Below are 6,000 nucleotides of genomic sequence, written 5' to 3'. Positions count from 1 at the left end.
TCAGGAAACACAGTTCCTGAGCCTCGCCCTGCCTGAGCTCCTCTACTTCCCAAGCACAAGCACGGGCCTGCTGCCTCTCGGAGCCACTCCCTCTCAATTCCCAGAGTGTTCGTGGGCTCAGGACCCACGTGCCCACTTGCCACGGTCTGCCCCGAAGGAGTGGTGGGTTCCCATGGAGAAGCTGGATGGAGCAGAGGCAGCTCTTGAGCGGCACCCTGATGTCCTAGGCCTCGGTCCCTCCATGTGGAAAATGAGGATGTTGAGGTCCACCTTGCAGGCAAGGCATGAGCCCTCCCCGACCCTCCCTGAACCTCAGGTCCCCCATCTGTAATATGGTGAGTATCTGCCACGCCAGGTTAGTGTAAGAATTAACCATTAGATAACAACAGTGCACACGTGTCAAGCACTTCTTGTGCACAGGTTCCTTTTTCAGAGCTCTGTGCGTTAACGCTTAATCCTCGCAGTGATCTTGGGAGAAATCTTGCTATTCTCCCTGTTTTAGTACCTGCTAAGCACAGACAGGTACCAAAAGGCTGAGGGCCTCATCCAGACACGAGCGTGGGGCTGAGCCCAGGGAGCCTTCAGAATGGTGGGCTTTGACTTCTGCTCCATTCCCTCCTGAATCAGAACCTGTGCCTTTCCCTGCCCTTCCAGGATCTCTGGCTCCTTGACAGTGACACAAGGTGTCATCCTTGGGTTGCCTGGGGGACAAAGTTGCAGATGCTTTACCTTCACTATAGTTGTACCCAAAGGAACTTCCCGGAGTGTGTCCCGCATGGTCGAGGCAGAGGGATGCTGAGCCATAAGCCTATTTTAAGACAGTAAGGGGGACACTTACTGGATGAAAGGATCCCAGGTGCCTTCCAGCTTTTGGGTTCTAGAAGCAGAATTGCATTTTGGCCTGCATGGTGTAACCCCTTCTTCCCCACCCCACACACACCAGCACCCCCAGAGCAGCTGAGCAGCATTTCTGCTGTCTGCAGACTCATTTATCATGCCGAGGGGGGCACTGCCACTGTGAGGTCCCTGGAGACAGCTCCAACATGGCCCCAGCTGATTGAAATCCAGGCCCAGCAAACACTCGGCATGGAAAGTGGCCGCCCGGAACATGAAATAAATAACACCACGGGCAGGAGGCACAAATCTGCCGCTAATTACAGTATATCCTGGTTAAATGGGCTGCGTAAATAAATATTTCATCTTAGAAGATGAATCGGCCAGCCTAGTCCTGAGCCCCTTTGGCTGGCTTCCACCTCATAGGGCAAAGGACAGGACGAGGCCTGGGTTCAGTTCACTGTGTGGCTTAGGAGTAGGCCTTTCCCTCTCTGGACCGGAGTTTCTCCACCTGCCAGACAGAGGGTCAGTGATCATTCCTCAGCCAGCCTCACAGGTCTGGGGGCAGAATCTGCAAAGAACAGTTGGGGTGATGTGACCTGAACAGCGCCAATGAGGCAGGAATCATAAATGGTAATGAGCAAGGAATTTAGGGCCTGGAAGTCTTGGGTTTGAATCCCAGCCCTGGGATCTGCCCTGTGCCTCAGTTTCCCCTTCTGTGAACTGGGGGGGATATGAAGAGCCAGTGGACTCTCCAAGCCCTGCCTGGCACCGAGCATGTAGTTCATCAGAGACAACTGCTATCGATAAGACCAGCACCATACACTCAAGTCCTGGCAGCTATTGTCATTGAATGTGGAGGTCCTCGGAAGACTGCCCTGGGTAAGGCCCACACCTCCCCGCTTGCCTGGAGGCCCTGCTAGAAACCTCTATGCTTATTGTCATAGATGCCACCTGGTCATTTCCGTGAGGCTGAGCCGTACTAGGAACAGGGACCCAGGGGAGGAGGAGGTGGGAGAATCATCCTGGAAAAGTTTAAATCAATTAACTCCCTTCCAGAAAACAGGCTGGGAAATGTAATAGAAAAATAATGACTTTTCTCCACAGGATTAAATGACACAGACCAGGGCCCAGCCAGGAATCAGAGAAACAGGCTTGGGAGCCCTGTTCCTGACAGTTTACATGGACTTGGGCAAGGCTCAGTCCATCTCTGAGCCTTAGTTCCCCAATCTGTACCAAGATAGGGCTTGAAATAGCACCAGGAATGGCTAATACATGGCGCGCCTCCCTCCACTGTCCCCTTCCTCACCCATGGCAGGCATCACTAGTTGGTTGCAGCACCATTCTCACTGAGCATTGGGATAGCAGAACCAATCCAGTTAGGGCTCTATCGTTTCCTCCCAAGTGGTCCATGTTGGCACAGACTGGGTTTAACTGGTCCCCAAGTCCTCTTCTAGCATGAGGCCAGTACCCATCCACAGTGTCATAACTGTTCTCACAGACTCAGAGTCCATCTTGTTGCTCATAGTAAAGATTAACATTCACTGATGTTAACTGTGGGCCCAGCACTATTCTAAGTACTTCCCTCCATTAACTCACTGCGACATCATAACCATCAGACAAGACAGTTACTATTATGTTATTTTAGACAGAAGAAAACCAAGGCCCAGGGAGGGAAAGTGATGAGCCTAAAGTCACACAGCTAATGGGGCCAAGCTGGGTGCAGTGATGGATATCTGTAATCCCAGCATAGAGGAAGGCTGAGGCAGGAGGATCACAAGTTTAAGTCTCACCCAGGCAGTTTAGCATGACCCTGTCTCAAAATGAAAATGAAAATGCTAGGGCTATAGCTCAGTGATAGAGTGCCCCTGGGTACAGCAACAGCAGAAAAGTAATGGGGTCGTGACTTGAAGCCATGCCCCTGCATTATCTGAGGCAGCCCAGAGGGAGTAAACAGACGCTTCTCTCCTCTCGACATCGTAAGTCTAGAGGAGACAGCTAAGCTCCGTGTCGAAGGTTTAGAACTGTAATTATCTGCGTTTTCCTTTTAGGGCAACTGAGGCTCAGGGGTTGATGGGACCTGCACAGGGTCTCGTGGCTGATTATTTGCTAGGGTGGGTGGAAACACACTGTTGTTCATTTCTCACCCGCCTCTCTCCTTAGAGCGCAGTGTGCCCAAAGGCTGGAACAGTGCTCCTTAATCCTGGAGTCTCCACTCTCTATCCCGGGTAGATGGAGGTGGAGAATGAATGAATGAATGAATGAATGAATGAATGAATGAATGACAAGTGTAGAGGAGCTATGCGCTCAGGTTACCCACCAATCCCTCCATCACCTGCCACCAGAGACTCCTGAGCTGACTCCCCGTCCCTGTCCTCTGATGACCCCATCTGCTCTGGCCTGGTCACCTCTCTTCTCTGCCCTTGGCCCCAGGTGACTCCGAGGGCTTCTGGTCAGAGTTCAAATCCATCATTCCCCAGCGGACTGTCCTGCCCTGCCTCCCCCTCCCTCCTACTGCAGCTAGAGAGAAGCGGGTGTCAGTGGGGTGGAGGGGGAAGATCCCACTCAGGGAGACTGATAATGAGCAAGGAATTTAGGGCCTGGAAGTCGGCCCACTGAGCCCCTGCAGGGTGCCGTCATCACCTCCCAATGCTGCAGGATCTTTTGGTCAAATACAGTGGAACCCAACATATAAGATGGCAAAAAGTAGAGGGCTCTAGCTGGTAGGTGTGGGACTTCGGTGGGGGTGATGGTGTGGCATATGGTGTCCAACAACTCCCCTTCTTTTTCAGGAGACTCCCAGAAAACCTCCAGAAGCCACAGAGAGACACAGCCCTGAGGGCCGAGAGGCTGGGGTCTGAATTCCTGAACAGCCACCACTCACCGTGTGACCTCGAACCAGTCTCTGTCTTCTCTGAGGCTCAGTTTCCCCATCAGTGACATGAGAGGGGTGAACCCAGCAGCTTTCAAATCTTTATCGTTGGAACTGCAGAAATATTCTTCCCAAATGAAATCACACATTGAACCCCAATATAAAAAAGGTGACACTGAACACGCGCCGGTTGGAGCTGGTGGGGAAGGAGGCAGTGTAGATCCAGAGTGCTATCTATCTTTTCCATCACCCATGGCATCAGCTAGGGGTCCCTGAGGCATCTTTCTAGAACCCTAAGGTCACTAGAAAGGTTTTGAAAATACAGGGAAAACTCTTATTTCGAGCATTACTTCATGAAAAATTTGAAACACACAGCCAAAGTGAAAGACATTTACAACGAACATTTAAATACCTACCACCTGGGACCTACCATTAATATTTTACTGTACTCATTTTATCAAATAAGGGCACTCTCTGAGCTCTGCAACATCACATCCCTCTTAGAGGGCTGTGCCCGGAGCTTTGGGCTCTTTGGGGGAAGCCCTATGAATGGTGCTGGCAATGCCAGCTGGAAGAGTAACTCATCTCTCACACTACAGCTCTGAGCCAGGATTTCTGGTCAATAGGTGCGCAGATTTTAGCAGTGAGAAACTCAAGGATCTAGGCTCTGTCTTTTTTTTTTTTTTTAGCAGTTTTCACTGAGCTACATCTCCAGCTCTTTTTTATTTATTTTGATATAGGGTCACACAAAGTTGCTAAACTACCCAGGCTGGGTTCAAACTTATGATCCTCCTGCTTCAGCCTCAAAGAGTGCTGGGATTACAGATGTGTGCCACCACCCCTACCGGGCACTGCTTGCCAACACCATCTCACCCCAGGGAAGGAGGTTGGATTTTGGAGGCAAGCTGGCTGCTTCTCTGTACCCACCACGGCTTGTGGGGTCTCGCCCCAACATCTGGAACCATTGTAGCCATTCTGTCCCTGTGCTACCTACGTCCAGTCAGATGGGCCTGCCCAGCTCTCTCAAGGAGTTTAACTTTGTACAACAAACATAACTGAGCTCTAACTTGTGCCAAGCCTGAAACATACAGAGATGAACAAGACCAAGTCCTGTCCTTATGCACATTCCAAGACATGAAACCGTATTCCTTCCTTCCCGTAGCCTGACCTTTCCTGACAGAAAGCCCACAAGATTTTTGTTTGTTTGTTTACTTTGCAAGAGTGGATGGATCTGTCAATAAATCTTTATGGGCACCTTCCATGTGTCCAGCCCAGTCATGTGTTTGAGCTCATGGAATATTTTTTTCTTCCTTCTTGCAAGAACATTCCTGCATTGTAGAAGATGGACTGGATGTCAAGGCTCAGAGCGGTGAAGCAACTTCCCTGTGGTCACACAGCTAACAGGGAAGCTGAGATTTGAACCCAAATATTTGCTTTCTAGCTTCCTGTTCTTTTCTGCTCTGTCAAAATCTCCACAGGAATCTGTAGTAAAGGACACTCAAGCCATTTTTTGTCAGGCCCTCAGCTCCTCTGTGTCCCCTCATTTTCTCCTCCCCTACAGCCCTATGAAGTTATTTTTCTTACCATTTTAGAGAACAAAAAGCTGAGGCTCAGAGAGGTGAAGTGACTAATGCAAGATCACACGGCCAGTTTAGTGTCACATCCTGACCTAGTAGAACGCCCTGGGGCACATCTTGATGTATCAGTGGGTTTTTGTTGTTGTTGTTAATGATGAACCATAAAGGCCGTTAGATTGGTCCTTGTCATAGGATGGTTTGAAAGGCAACAGGGTGCCTTCTTCATTTACAGCCGCGAGAACGTACTTTAAGGCGAGGGAATGGCATCTCAGCAGTGGTGGTTTACAAAAGGGCTGCTAGCAATTTAGCAGATCCCCTACTGCTGGATCCCGACTGGAAAAGGGCAAGGTGGGGGTTGCTTTTCTGGCGTGCTCCGGGTCTGAGCCCAGGGCTGGGGCTCCAGCAGGGAGTGTGGAGAGCCTGGGCAGGAAGCTGGGACCTGGCCTATCGATGACGAAGGGCCCAATCAATGCTATCTCTCCAGCCCATGCCTGGCCAGACATTGATTTCCACCGCTGTTGTTAACTCCCTGTTTATGTAACGCCTGAACTTTGCACAACTGAACCGTTTAATGTGCAGAAGAGGGCCTGTTGCCATGAAAACCAGCCTGCACATGACAGCTGGGATGCGGCGGCATCCCTGTTTTATTGGCCTGCGCTGAATGTATTTTAACCTTGATAAGTGAATAACTTTTTGTACAGAAGGAGATCAGCCGGG

Source organism: Chinchilla lanigera, unplaced genomic scaffold (assembly GCF_000276665.1).
Source record: "Chinchilla lanigera isolate Chin_1 unplaced genomic scaffold, ChiLan1.0 scaffold00054, whole genome shotgun sequence".
In the NCBI taxonomy this organism is placed as follows: domain Eukaryota; kingdom Metazoa; phylum Chordata; class Mammalia; order Rodentia; family Chinchillidae; genus Chinchilla; species Chinchilla lanigera.
The sequence above is the reverse complement of the archived record's forward strand: the minus strand, read 5'-3'. Positions refer to the sequence as shown.